Source organism: Gigantopelta aegis, chromosome 12, assembly GCF_016097555.1.
Source record: "Gigantopelta aegis isolate Gae_Host chromosome 12, Gae_host_genome, whole genome shotgun sequence".
Taxonomy (NCBI): domain Eukaryota; kingdom Metazoa; phylum Mollusca; class Gastropoda; order Neomphalida; family Peltospiridae; genus Gigantopelta; species Gigantopelta aegis.
Genome location: NC_054710.1, coordinates 39,192,385 through 39,207,446, shown reverse-complemented (window position 1 = coordinate 39,207,446; position 15,062 = coordinate 39,192,385). Strand labels below are relative to the sequence as shown.

The following is a 15,062-nucleotide window of genomic DNA, read 5'->3' as shown; positions in this document are numbered from 1 at the left end:
AAATAATTATTGCTTAAAAGAGACTAAGTGTTGTTCACAAAATTATATTGTTCCTATTTCACTCTGTAGGCTAGCTGTTCTAGAATTAGATATCTAATAGAAGATATCGAAGCTTTGTTGTCAACAGTGAAATTTTAACAGATGCTTGGGGAGGGAGAGAGAAAGATAGTGGGAGAGGGTGAGGGAGAGAGGGTGAGGGAGAGAGAGAGAAATAGAGAGAGACAGAGAGGGACAAAGGGAGAGAGAGAGAGCGCTAGAGAGAGAGAGAGAGAGAGAGAGAGAGAGAGAGAGAGAGAGAGAGAGAGAGGGAAGGAGGGAGAGAGAGAGAGGGAAGGCGGGAGGGAGGGAGGGAGGGAGAGAAGGAGAGAGCAAGGGCGAAAAAGAAGAGGGATAGAAACAAATAGACAGGACTGGGAGATTTAAAGACATAGAGAAAAAGGGGGAGTGAGGACAGGGAAAGAGAGACAGAATCAGAGGAAACCCTCTGCCATCACACAGGCTATTCCTTCATTTAAACATTCATTCATTCATTCATTCACTGATGGATGCTGTGACAAATCTCACCTGAGGCGAGCACCCTACCACTGAGCTACCTCGCACCCCTGATCTCAACTTGAGAGAGAGAGAGAGTAGGAGTGACATGACAGTGTTTGGTTAGAGAGAGTGAGAGGTAATTACAGCAAGAATTTGCTGGCACTGCACTGACACCCAGCCAAGTCACACCCAGATGACCTATAACCAGTCTAGTCACACTTGACAGAGATTTTTCCTTTACTATGTCAACCCAGTGCCCAAGACTGAAGCACACATCAAAGGATGTACAGGATTACTATGTATGGGAAAGTACATGATTCATTGTTTATTAATTAATTGTAATAATGATGGTTTATTGTATGACTATATATAAAATATTCCTGGCAAATGCATGAAGGAAGGAAGGACACACTCAACACATTTTATTTACGCTTATATGGCATTAGACATATGGTTAAGGACCACACAGATATTGAGGGAGGAAACCCACTGTCGCCACTTCATTGTTGTTGTCCGGTGTCTTTTTCACATATACTGCAGACAATGATCTGCCATCATGACAAAAACCTGCCATCATGACAAAAACCTGCCGTCGTGACAAAATATGGCATCCATATGTCAAGTTACCTTAAAAACCATGCTTGTTTGGAGAATAAATCAAAGCAGAATTTCACTTACAAAAACAAAAATCTGATTTATGTCTTTTAAAACAAAATTTCAGAAATAAAATACTTTGTTGTTTATTATTAATATGGGACACAAAAGACATACATAAATTTTATGTATGAACATGCTGAAATGCATAAATTTAAGTTTATTTATTAGGCCACAACAAAATATCATCCAAAGTTTTTTTGTTTTGTTTTGGGTTTTTTGCTCTGGTGTTCATTTTACCACTGTCACAACCAATGTTCTTGTTTATTATTAATATGGGACACAAAAGCCACACATAATTTATATGTACGAACATGCTGAAAGGCATAAATTTAAGTTTGTCCATTAAGCCACACCAAAATGTTGGTCCAAAATAATTATTATATATTTTTTTATTATTATTATTTTATTTGTTTGCTGTGGTGTTCATTTTACAACTGCCACGACCAATGTTCTGTTCAAGAACTAAAGGCACTGTAAATAGCAATTCCAAACCCATCAGAAAATTGTTTAGCAAATAAAATATTGAAAAAGCTTTTACCATAGTTAAGTTTTTGCCTTGTACAGAATAATTCACTTTGTTTAAAAGTATTAAACTATAAAAATAAAACATTCCTTTTTCCTGAGTCATTTATCCTCACTTTGTCATGTTACAATATATATTATGTATATGTATTATTCTAAAATTTAGTCATTTAACCAAACTCTGCCATGTTACAATTCATAGAATAAACGTAATATTAGAGTAATTTATCCACACTCTACCATGTTAAAATATCTAGAACAAATGTAATATTAGAGTCATATACTCACAATCTGCCATGTTAAAATATCTAGAATAAATGTAATATTAGTCATATACTCACAATCTGCCATGTTACAATCCCCAGAATTAACCTAATATTTCTCTAAAATTGAGCCATTTACCCACAATCTGCCATCTTATAATACTTAAAATAAACCTAACATTTCTCTAAAATATAGCCATTTATCCACACTTGAGACTATACAACTGCAAACTGGATGGAACTACAGATATAAATTTCCTCGTCAAGACACAAATTACCACAAATAATTGGTTGTAATTAGGTCATGAATCATCCCCCAGCGCTCCAAGAAACAAATCCCCCACTCACGACTTCCCTGGACCTGGACCCACACACGTCTCCCTCAATAAGGGCTTCCCTCGATAAGGGCTTCCCTCGAGGGAGAAATCACTGAAGACTTGGTGTTCCGTCAGTGTCCTTGTTATATGGGAAGAGAGCAGCTTAACAAAACTCAATGAGATCTCTGTCTCGTGTTACATGGGTTGTTATGTGGGACACGAAACCAGCGATGAAAAACCACGGAGACGGTTGTTATTAACGGAGTTTGGATCCATGTAATTAAATTTCCTCGTTTTTTTTTAATCTGTACATCTTCAAACGTTTAATTGGGTTAGGGATTCACGTTCTGGTGACAGTTATTTCTCAGGATTCAGTATTAAAACAGTTAAAGTGTTATGGTCACAGTTTTGTTTGATGTTATTTTATATATTATTTAATTTTCATGACATTTTATTTTTTATTTATTTATTAATTTTTTTAAAGAAAAATATCATTAAAGTACCATACACATAATGTATTTTTAATTTTTTTTTTTAAAGTTGTAAAATAAATGTGGTTAACTATCATTAATAAATAAATAAATAAATAAATATAAACAAACAAAAAGTCTATGGAATTAAGAGTCTCACATACCATAATATTTTTTGGTGACCTTTAATTTATTATAACCATTGATAGGCATTACTGTAAACCAAATTTCACTGACCTAGGACTTATAGTTTGTGAGGAATGGATCAAAATGCGAAATTTTAATATTAAACTTTAATGTAAAAGTTGATGCTGCGAATAGTATCTATATTCCACTTTTTTACTTCGTAAAGAGTAATACCAATTAATACCAATAGCGATATAGAAAGTATTATCGTTTAGTTACTATTACTGGAAGTGCTAATATAAGAGAGTCCAAAGCAGGGCTAGCCTTGGTACTCGCCAAATTCGCAAATTGCAAATTTTGAAAGCAGTTGGCAAATTTTATTTTAGTTTGGCGAAATAATTTCATGTAATAATTGACATTTTTTAGAAAATAACAGACAATTTCTGCAATTTTTGAAGTTTAATAGGCAATTTGGCAAATTGTTTTGCTCCAGGAAGTGTATCCTAGGGTTATGGCCAAGCAAACGACATGTATGAATAAAAGCCACCATCATTTTGAAATAGTTTGTTGAGCCAGAACATTACATAACGGCAAAACAATAAACACATATACACACACACACGCACACATGCACACGCACACACACACACACACACACACAAAAGACACATACACACACACATGGACACACACAAGACACACACACACACACACAACCAAGACCATATAATATGTTCAGGAACAAAGATTTTTTTTTTTTTTAACAATTCCTCAGCACATTTTAAAAAATTCTGAAAAGATCTAGAATTACTTTATATACATATAAACCTCTCATTATGTAAGTTAATACTTGTCACAATTCTCTGTTAATTCTGTCAAAACTTCCATGTAACAATGGACAAAGAAATCCAATATAAACATTGTTTAAACCAATAACACACGACCGACTGTCGATTCAATCCGTTTCGAAGAACGAGCTAATATCGCTAATCTGAAAATCTATATCTGAGTTTCGTGAGATTCTCTACAGTACATGTCCACGCAGCGACCGAATTACTCATCTGTACTGCAATTATTAATTTTTCCGTTACGCAAGTCATCAGCAAGTCTGCGTAAATTAACCCAACGGAATCAATACATTTGGGAATCTCATTCCGAACTGATACATCGACTAGCCACAGATAACCGCGAGGAGCCTGCAATGATAACAATGTCAGAGAAATAAAGTCGGATCCACCGAACAGAGGAGGAAATTATTACAGATTCTATGGGTTAAGATGGAGTTTGAGAACCATGCTAATAGGTCGTGTTATGTTAATTTTCTCCTAATTAGGAGCAGTGTTTGCCATAAAGGATTAGGATTTTTGTTTAAATATGCGAGGCTGATTTTTTTTGTGTCATTTGGAATCATCAAGTTTTTTTTGTTGTGTTTTCGCATTCACTGATGGAATGTTTCTTTGTTGTTTTTGTTTTTTAAAGCAGTGTGTGTTGGGTTAGGTCTAATGATGGCATTAATGGTTATTGATAGTGTATTATGAAATATTACACACAGAATATTGGGTATTAAGGGATTATTTTTATTTTTAAATTAAGGCTGAAAATTTAAAAACATTAAAACTAAATTAAATACAATTTTTAAAAAGTCCATTAAATAAAATTAAAAAAGAATTATAAACCCCCCCCCCCCCCCAGAAAACTGGACTCGTAAATATTAATATGTGATTTCACCTCCATTCATAATAAGTAACTATTTCAACATGCTCATATACCACAAAGGTTTCGAACATGTATTCATAATAAAAATATATCATGCAAATGAAAAGGACATGAATGATTAAATGAAGATTGATTGGCTGGCTGGCTGGTTGGCTGGTTGGTTGGTTGGTTGGTTGGTTGGTTGGTTGGTTGGTTGATTTACTGATTGACTGACAGTCTGACTAACTGAAACAATGGGTCAAGAGTATAAAATTCAAAATAACTCAGTGATCTTTGTAAAACAAATTAAAAATAAAAAAAAAAAAAAACTTTTTGCACTTAGGTACTAATGTAAAACAATTTCCTCTCATCATTAATATGTGTTTGCATACTTTCATTTTTTGAAATAAATAATTCAACTGGTGCCAAAAAAAACCTTTAAATGTAACTCAATCTTATGAACATGTGCTAATGACACCTCCAAAAAGGTCCACTGCACATATAATAATTAGTAAATATTTGCATTAAATTAATTTTTTAAAATTAATAATAATAATAATAAAACCCTTTAAAAATCACCAACTGTAAACAGGATAAAGATAAACACACACCTAAACACAATTAACTGCAATCTTTAAAAAAAAAAAAAAAAAAAAAAAAAAAAATGAATTTTTAAAAAATAAAAATAAAATGCACATAAGCAAATCTTTACATATTTTAATTTAACTAAAAAAACCACCCCACAAAATCCACCTACACTAGATCTGTTAAATGTTACTGTTTCTATATATATATATATATATACATATATACTACTTCCACGAGGATCGTAACTCCAGCAAAAACAATGGCGTAAAGACCATTAACAAACACGTAATTTTCCTCAGTAGTATCCCAACACTTTACTCTCAATTCCCACACAATCATAAAGCTACTGTGACTGGTGAAATGGCGGGCCAGGGATTTCATTTGTAAACAGGAGATGTAGTAAAACAAACAAGCGTCTGTTTAAGTGTTACAAGTCTTGTTCAGGTGTATCAAAGAACAACAGAGAAACTAAGAGAGGACAAGAAAACACATGTACACATTGGGAAATAAGGCTTTCGGGAGAAGGAGGAAAAAACATTTTCTGAGAGGTAAGTTTGGTTAGTAATTTTAACTTGTTTATATGACCATTTATAAAAAGAAGACAAGAAAACACATGTACACACTGGGAAATATGCTTTTTGAAGAGTGAGAGAAAAAAACAATTCTAAGAGGAAGGTTTGGTTAGTAATGTTAACTTGTATAAAGAAATGATGAGAAAACAAGTGTACAGGAGAGAGAGGAAAAAAACCTCAGCCTCTTTAAGTCGGGTTTGGTTAACAGTTTGTAGATATGGTTAACACGATGCAGGAATGAAGTAATGTTTAACGACATCCCAGCAATCAGCTATTGGGTGTCAAACTATGGTACATGTACAAAATAAAGTGATGATCAACATCAATATAAAAAAATGCAATGTTCATTTAAAAAATTTGATTTACATTTTGCTGATAAATTCTGGCAAATCTCATAGTAGATCTAAATTAATTTTAAATGCAAAAAAAAAGAAAAAAAGAGTTACATATCTCTGAAATAGTTAGCAGCTTTAAGTTTTACTTTTATAGCATTGTTGTTGTGCTAGCACAGTAAGTTGAATAAGACTTATTTTATATTTATAACAAATGGTTAACTCACTGCAATGATTGACAAAGATGTGCAATCAAGAAGAATACTGAAGAAAAAACCCAAACCTCTGAATGTATGGGAGAAAGGTTTGGTTAACAGTTTAACTCGCACATAACAAATGGCTGAGTTGATTGTACGAGTCGTTTGAACAAGCAGGCAAATAGAGCAATAATAGGAAGCAGTCTGACTTGCCGTGCTGTCGATTCACGGAGGCTTTTGACCACTCAGTTTGCAGGTCTTTTGTCAGTTGGAGGGATCGCCGGTTCTCTCCACATCTACATACTCAGTCTTCTGTGGCGGTAATTACTAAACAAACATGTTGGATGGGTAGATAAAGATCGGCCAATACCTTTATTCTGTGGTAAGGAAACTGATCCATTGTCGGTAGATGATGCACAATGAGATGTTAATTTGGAGGTCTGTTATTCTCTCTTAGTGTACATCTATATACTCAGATCTTTTGTGCAGATAATTAGAATGTAAACATGTTGGATGTAGCACGATTTACCAATATTGTATAAAAAGTGTTTGATAAAATTACCATTGTACATTAGATGATGGACAATGAGATGTTAATTTGGAGGTCTGTTATTCTCTGTACATTTACATCTATATACTCAAGTCTTTTGTGCAGATGATTATAATGTAAACATGTTGGATGGGCAAAGCAAGATTAACGAATCTCGTATAAAAAGTCTTTGGTAGAGAAAATGATTATTGTATGTAGGACGATGGACAATAAACTGATAATTTGAGGATTTGTTATTCTTTCTACCCCTTCATCTATATACTCAAGTCTTTTGTGTAGATAATTATAATGCAAATACATTGAACGGGCAGTGAAAAGATTGACCATATCGTTTAACGTCTTTGATGGGAAAGATGATACTAATATATGGTATGGTGAAGACCACGGCCAGGGCCAGTCCTGGTAGGTGAGTTAGGGAAGGGCTTTAGACGGTATGAGCTAGCTCTGGATAAACAGAACATTTTGACAAATCATCTATTACTCCTCAAAACTTGAAGAAACTCAGTTATTTTCTAATAAAATATCAATTATTGCATGAAATTATTTCACTAAATTAAAACAAAATTTGCAAATTGTTTTTCAAGGAAGGAAATGTTTTATTTAATGATGCACTCAACACATTTTATTTACGGTAATTATATGGCATCATAAAATTGTTTTTCAAATTTCACAATTGTCGAATATGGCAAATATCAGAGCTAAGCCTCTGAGATGACCAGTTGTGCACCTAGAAAACTGCAAAAAGTGTCTGCCCTTTTTACTCTAAGCTGGGGATTCTTTTTTTATAGCTGAAGAAGATTATAATTTATTATTACTGCTTCCCTATTTATTAATTTTTTTTCAACTGCATATTAGTTAATTTAGGCTCAGTAAATCCCTCAAAATGATAATATTGTCATATTTTTGTATTTTTAAAAAACTCTGCCTGTATATACCCAAGTCTTTGTGTGTAGATAATTACTAAACAACTTGATCATGTGGTACCAGATAAACTATAATCATATCAGTTCTTTAATAGGAAAACTGATCCCTTGTCAGTGAGTGATGGACAATACCAGGTAATTGACATGTAACGGATACATGTTACTCCAGATATAAAACACAATACATTATCATTGGTTCACTGTAGACAACCCTAAATCAAAACATTTCCTCCATTGGTTCGCTATTGACAGCCCTAAATAAAAATATTTCCTCCAGGTTAGCTATAAAGTTTGTGTCTTTACAAATTACCATTATTTATATATACTACAAAACATTTCAGTTTTATTTGTATTGAATTTGGGGGACTAGTAGAAGATAATTGTTTTTAGTGAATTATAAGAAAAGTAAAATTAATTTTTATTTGCGTATTAAATTTAAGTGTGTGGTTTTTTTAAATATAGCTAGAATTTTAAATATAGCTAGAATTTTAATGGCATATTTACAAGGTTATATTTTGATCTTATTTTACACTTTTATATTAGTGTTTTTTAGCAGATGAATGAATGAATAATACACATATAATTAATAGACAAAGTAGCACTATTTATGTTTAAATTAGTGTGCATGCGTGTATGTGTGTGTTGGTGTGGGTGTGTGTGTGTGTGTGTGGGTGCGCATGTGAGCATGCGTATGCATACATGTGTGAACATGTGTATGTATGTTTGAGTGAGTGTGTGTGTACATGTATGCATGTGTGTGTGTGTGTGTGTGTGTGTGTGCATGCACACATGCGTACACATTAGTTAAGTACAATCAGCCCAATGAACTAAATGCCTATTATTCAATTAATGTACCATCTTCTTTCATATAGGTCCTTTCATTAGTTGTATTAACAAACATGCACACAGTCAAGTAAAGTAGTTAACACCCATCTTTTTAGTTTGAGCCAACACACAAGAAAACATGAGCACAGGTTTCTCTCCCATACCCTGTAATGACCACAACCTCAATGCTTTGCTATTAATTTAAATTTCCTTCTTATTACTGTTTTTATTATACTCCACAAAACTCAATCTCTCAGTAATGTTCACAAAGCCAACATGCAGCCCACAGCTTCCCTACTCGCTGAGATAATCAACAAACCGTTAGAGAAATAATGTTGCTTCTTGTAACACTATTTCATGTGATGGTATTAAGTAGTATATATTAAAACCAAAAAATACATAAATCTGAAAATCTATTACTTACCTCGCACTTTTAAAATCTATATGAAACCTTGAAGATCGTAAAATCCAATGACACTGTCCAGACAGCTGATCACAAAAATATATCTCACAGTTATATAAAAAATCACTCCACTGTGTTTGGAAAAAACCCAAACCAGTATGACACAAATGGTACGATTAATCCACAGTATTTAACAGAAGGAAAAAAAACCCTGGTTAATTGAAAGTATTCCGACAAATGAATCTTGCAGTAAACAAGCCAAATGTTATTGACATTAGATTGCCACTAAGCACCGATATATCTGCAGTAAAGCCACCACAATGAATATCCCAGCATCTAATGGTCTCCAATGTTGCAGCATTCAGCCAATAAGCATACACATATATCCGATTTGACTGCCACACCGACACAAAGAGACAAAAATATATTTGTCATTCGCCGCAGTATATCCACACGCACTGCTAATATGTTTACATCTAAACAAACACCGATCCGGCAGAAAACAAAATGGAATACACACACACAAAATAAAATCCTTTGCTTCAGTTCAATAAATCTTCTTTTTTTTTCAAATGAAAAAAAAATTATATGAAGTAAAATAAACAGAAAAAAACTCCTCAATGTATTGAAGCAACAAAAGCTTGTTGTGTATTAGAGAGAGAAATCCCAGCAAGCTGTATTGCACACAGGCTGTAGTGTGTTATGTAGCATAGCCCACACCGTGTGGTATCGGCCGTACTGCGGGGTTCAATACGGCTGTCGGAGCTATTTTAGTGGTTCGTTGTCTGTCCGCTGGACTCTCTCACACTGACTGAACCAGTGCAGACCTCTCGCGCTCGCTGGCTCGCTCTCTCCTCACCGCTTGTGGCTAATGAATGGATCAGCCAATGGGAGCGCCCGTCTTCGGCCAAGCAATCACCACATCTGTTATAACCGAAGACTTAGACACATTGGTGAAAGTAGCTTTCTTTGGGGAAGGCAGCTCCAAACATACACACACACTCGGTATGTGTTGGGTGGGTATTATTATATAGTATGGAGGTGATTTTTTTTAAAACAGATTTTGTTTTTTTAATGGAGTTAATATTTGTAATATGTTTTATATTGTTGGGTTTTTTTGTGTTTTTTTAATGGTTACATCTAAAGAAACATCTGTCAATATATTTTCTTTGTATTGAACAAGATAAATAGTTGTTTGGGTTTTTTTGTCTTTTTTTATAGATGTTGTTTTAGGTGATGATAAATTTATTTTTTTACAGTGTTTTCTAATGAAGGTAATAATTTTATTATTTTTATTTAAAGTATTTGGAGATATGTTCTTAATATATTTTTTTAATTTGATATATAAAAGTATGTTAATTATTTTAAATTGTATGCATACATGTACATAGTTAAGATAACTTCAATATTCTTTTATATATTAGGTAATATTTTTTAAAGTTTTTTTTTTAGTTTTTATTTTGTTTATTGCATGTATTTAAAAAAAAAAGAGAATGACAGTAACATTGTAAAATAAATTTTGTGTTAGTTTGTAAGAAGGTACAGTAATTCGTTTATGTGGATCCTAGGTTTTTAAAAACTTAATTTGTTTTTTTGATTGGTATTTCTTTTAGAGGTACTTATTGTCATATTTTCTATTAGATGGGTATATTTTTTAGATAGATATTTTTAGTGCAAAACTAAAATAATTTTTTCTACAAATATTTTTCTTTCAAGAATGTATTAATAGAGGTTGCATTGTACATAGATTTTTTTAAAAGTAGGAGGAGGACACAGTCCTGATTATGAAGGCCAGAAGTGGAAGAGGATCGCAGGAGAACACACAACAAGCGGCAAGGTTTAATCCTCTGTGTAAACATTCTACTCGTGTCAAGTACTACTTTCTAAAAGATCATCTTAAGATTGCGTGATCAAGCTTTTGACATTAAAAAAGTTAACTGATTATGAATATATCTTTGTTTCATATTTGTGCAATACCACTCTAACATGCTACATGGAGGTAAGGACAGAAATGTTTAATGACATCTATCTTCTACCTGCAGGGTGGGGGTATTTGTTTTGTGTTTTGTGTTTCTAGAGCACATTGATTGATCACCGGCTATTGGATGTCAAACATTTGGTAATTTTGACCTGTAGTCTTAGAAAGGAAACCCACTACATTCTTTTCATTAGTAGCAAGGGATGGGTGGGGGTAGGGCCTAGGGTTCATTGACTGAGATTGAGGGCACAAAATGCCAAATTTTTAAAGGGATTTTCGGGACAGGATCCCCCAAGAAATGGCTAGTTTCTGAGGAAACTGGCTGTAATTACGACATCAGGACAGCACATACCACAGCCTTTTGGTTATATAAACAATGTCATGAATTAAAAACAACACCACCAACATGGCTTTAACAACCTGTGTGCTGGTTATTTTGTGTGTGAACTGGCTGTAATTATGTCAGGACAGCACATACCACAGCCTTTTGGTTATATAAACAATGTCATGAATTAAAAACAACACCACCAACATGGCTTTAACAACCTGTGTGCTGGTTATTTTGTGTGTAAACTGGCTGTAATTACAAGGTGACACCTCCTCGTCAGGACACTAGCGATTTCTGCTGAATCTCCCAAGACCAAGAGATGATAAAAGGTTTTAAATTACAGACCAGGCGGCATCGAGAAGAAAAAAAAAAAACGATAAAGAAAAAGAAAAAAAACCCATGGTCTCGGACATGATTCTGGAGTCCTGGGAAGACAACACGCGGGATGGCAAAGCGGGCCTGAAGGAGGGTAAATGTGTGCCCAATTTGGTTCACAAAGAAAGCGTCAAGTTTTATTGAGTGAGAACGACTGTTGAAGGGGGTGTTTGCTGATTTACAGCCACCTACAATGTGAAGATGATAATACCTTTCTAGTGTGTAAGTGCAGGGGGGCTCCAGTAATCCTGATGTGTAGCATATAAACATATACACCTCATGGAGTATGTGTGTGTGTGTGTGTGTTTGTTATGGGTCTGGGGTGTTTATGTTGTGTCTAGTCATTTGGTGACTTGGTGGCGGAAGTCTCATGTTTGTGAATTACAAAATTGTCATTTAAAAGGATTAAACGTTGTTTTTTATCAATTGAAATTGTTTTTGACCAAGACTGGATGTGTACACATATAAACATGTACCTCATGTAAAAGAGTATATGTTGTGGGTCTAGCTTGTTTATGTTGTAATAAACGAGTTTCAGTCATTTTGAAACATGATGGCAGAAGTGTGCTGTTTGTGGATTACAACATTATCACTTATAAGATTTTGTTTTAATTAAAATTGTATTTGATCAACAAAGACTAGATTTTAATTTTTTTTTTTTTTTTTACTAGTTGATTGCAGACCCACAGCCAGGATTTTGAGAGGGGGTCATTTAGGCTTATGCTTAGGGGTGTCCGGGGCATATTAAAAAAAAAGCCACCGGTAGGGGGGGTTGACTGACCCCCCCCCCCCATTGGCTATGGGCCTGATTTGTTTTTTGTGACTTTTCTTTTTCGGCTGTTTGTCTTAGTGGCTGTTTTTTGGAGTGTTTTTTTTTATCTACCTTATATATACTGAACTATGATCTTGTTATCTGTGGTATACTGCAAAGTAATGGAGACTTGAACATTTTATTTAAAAATTAATCAATGGACACATGGATAAAAAATATATTTATTCCTCAATTATTATTATCTGCAAAACCATACATGCTAGTGTCAGGGTATAAAAAACAACAACAAAGAAACAAACAAAACCTAAAAAAACAACACAAAAAAAAACAATTATTGAATATAAAATAGTATCTCTGAACAAGACTAAGTTCAGTGAAACAAAAACAAAAAACAAAAAAAAGTTCAGTGAGCGTTTTGTCAATGTCACAGGAGGACTAAATAATCATTGAAAATACGTACATAAATCATCTCACTCTGCCATATAACAAAACACAGGCCTGCCATAGATTCTTCTGAAATGACAGTCACGCAAAGCTAGCAGACAATATGACAAATAACCAAAAAATGGTACTAACAAAAATACTCTTGTCATTTATCATCCTTTCCATCTTGCCTTAACAAAAACCCACTTAAATTCCTCCCTGCAACAGAGAGCACCACACATGCACTACAAAGCAGCAAGTGGACTAGACACTGAGAAACAATCCTCCCTGACTCCACAGTGTACTAATACCAGTGGAGTCGGTCGCATCCACTCCTAACACGGAGACTTGACATCCAAACACAGAAAGCTTTCAAGAAATCAATTGTAGAGCTGAGCCGGGCTTCTCCGCGGTGATCGGTTTGTGTGTGTGTACAGCCAGACAGGAGAAGCCAGATGAAGGTGACGAAAACGACACGTAGTGATTTGTACAGGCTGAGTCTCCATACAGCCCAGTTTGTCAATCACTGGTCAATGGGAGTATATATTCTCGATTTCAGTTTTTGTTCAAACGGAGATTAAACGGTCTGATTTTGAGTCTTGGGATGGATGGATGGATGGATGGATGGATGGATGGATGGATGGATGGATGGATGGATGGATGGATGGATGGATGGATGGATGGATGGATGGATGTGAAAAAATTAGTGAGGAGGTGAGTGAGTCAAAGAATGAAAAAGTGAAAGAAAGAAAGAAGGAAGGAAGGAACAGCATTTGACATCCTACATACTACAACCCTTGATATAGCAATCATGGAGTAATCTTTCTCTATGTATGTCTCTCTGCCTCAGTCCATCTATGGCACACACACACACACACACACACACACACACACACACACACACACACACACACACACACACACACACACACACACACACACACACACACACACACACACACCTCCCTCCCTCTCCCTCTCTTTCTCTCCCTCTCCAAATAGCCATAGCTGAAACTTACTGAGGTATCTGTGTGTCCGTCCCTATCTCAGTCTCTCTTCCTCCCTCTTCTTTTCTGTCTCCCCTCCTCCCTCTCCCCCCCTCTCTCCCCCCTCTCTTTCTCTTCCTCCCTCCTCTCACTTCTTCTCTGTCTTTCTCTCCGTCTCCCCTCCTCCCTCTCTCCCACCCCTCTTTCTGCCACCCTCCACCCCCTCTCTCTCTCTCTCTCTCTCTCTCTCTCTCTCTCTCTCTCTCTCTCTCTCTCTCTCTCTCTCTCTCTCTCTCTCTCTCTCTCTCTCTCTCTCTCTCTCTCTCTCTCTCTCTCTCTCTCTCTCTCTCTCTCTCTCTCTAATATCAAAATAACCATACTACTGACACCATTTCCACTAATACCTGTCTACCCTGTAATTATCTTATTAAGGAGAAAACATAAGCCAAAGAGAAGAGAATTGAGAGAGAGAAAAGACTCAGTTGCACGCACTGACTTGGTAATCCTGTGATATTTACCCGTTAGTTGCCCCAGTGAATGGTGTGACATAGCTAGAGGTCTACATGTCACGGCGTGACATAGCCAGAGGTCTACATGTCATGTTTGAGAGAGCTTATGGCAGATCTTTGGTCAGAGAGGGTAAAATAATGTCGGGATCAGTCAAGATCCGTTTGCCTCATGCCAATCTGCTGACATAACCAAACAGTGGATGTAAGCTTGGTAAATAGGTATTACTTATTATAGACGGGGAAAACACACCAAATTTAGTGTTCAGCGAGAAATATAAAGGAAAGGAATGTTTGTGTAATGGTATATTATAAATGTTGGATGGATGGATGGATGGATGGATGGATAGATGGGTGGAGCTGGTGGGTGGATGGGATGTGTGGATGGGATGCATGGATGGTTAAATGTATGGATAGATGAGTGGGTGAATGGATGGTTGGATGGTTAGGTCAGTGGACAGATGGATGGATGGATAGGTGAATGGATGTACGGATGGATGATAAATCAATGGATGGATGGATGGATGGATGGATGGATGGATGGATGGATGCATGGATGGATGGATGGATGGATGGATGGATGGATGGATGAATGAATGCATGCATAGATGGATGGATTGACAGATGGAAAAATGGATTTAGATGGATGAATTAATCGATTCTGGTGGATGGATGGTTCAATGAATGATTAAATGAATGAATGAATGAATGAATGAATGA

At 35.3% G+C, this 15,062-nt stretch overlaps 1 protein-coding gene across 8 annotated transcripts in view; it reads right to left on the bottom strand.

The window, feature by feature from the left end:
* LOC121386187 (roundabout homolog 1-like) overlaps positions 1–15,062 on the bottom strand; it is a 254,179-nt gene that overhangs the window by 222,362 nt on the left and 16,755 nt on the right. For 7 of the 8 annotated variants that reach the window (XM_041517013.1, XM_041517020.1, XM_041517015.1 and 4 more), the window contains exon 1: positions 8,996–9,974. The exons of the other annotated variant lie outside the window; for it this stretch is intronic. The gene's annotated coding sequence lies outside the window, so the exon portion shown is untranslated. Of the gene's footprint in view, positions 1–8,995; positions 9,975–15,062 lie in introns of those variants that run through there. 8 annotated transcript variants of the gene reach the window in all.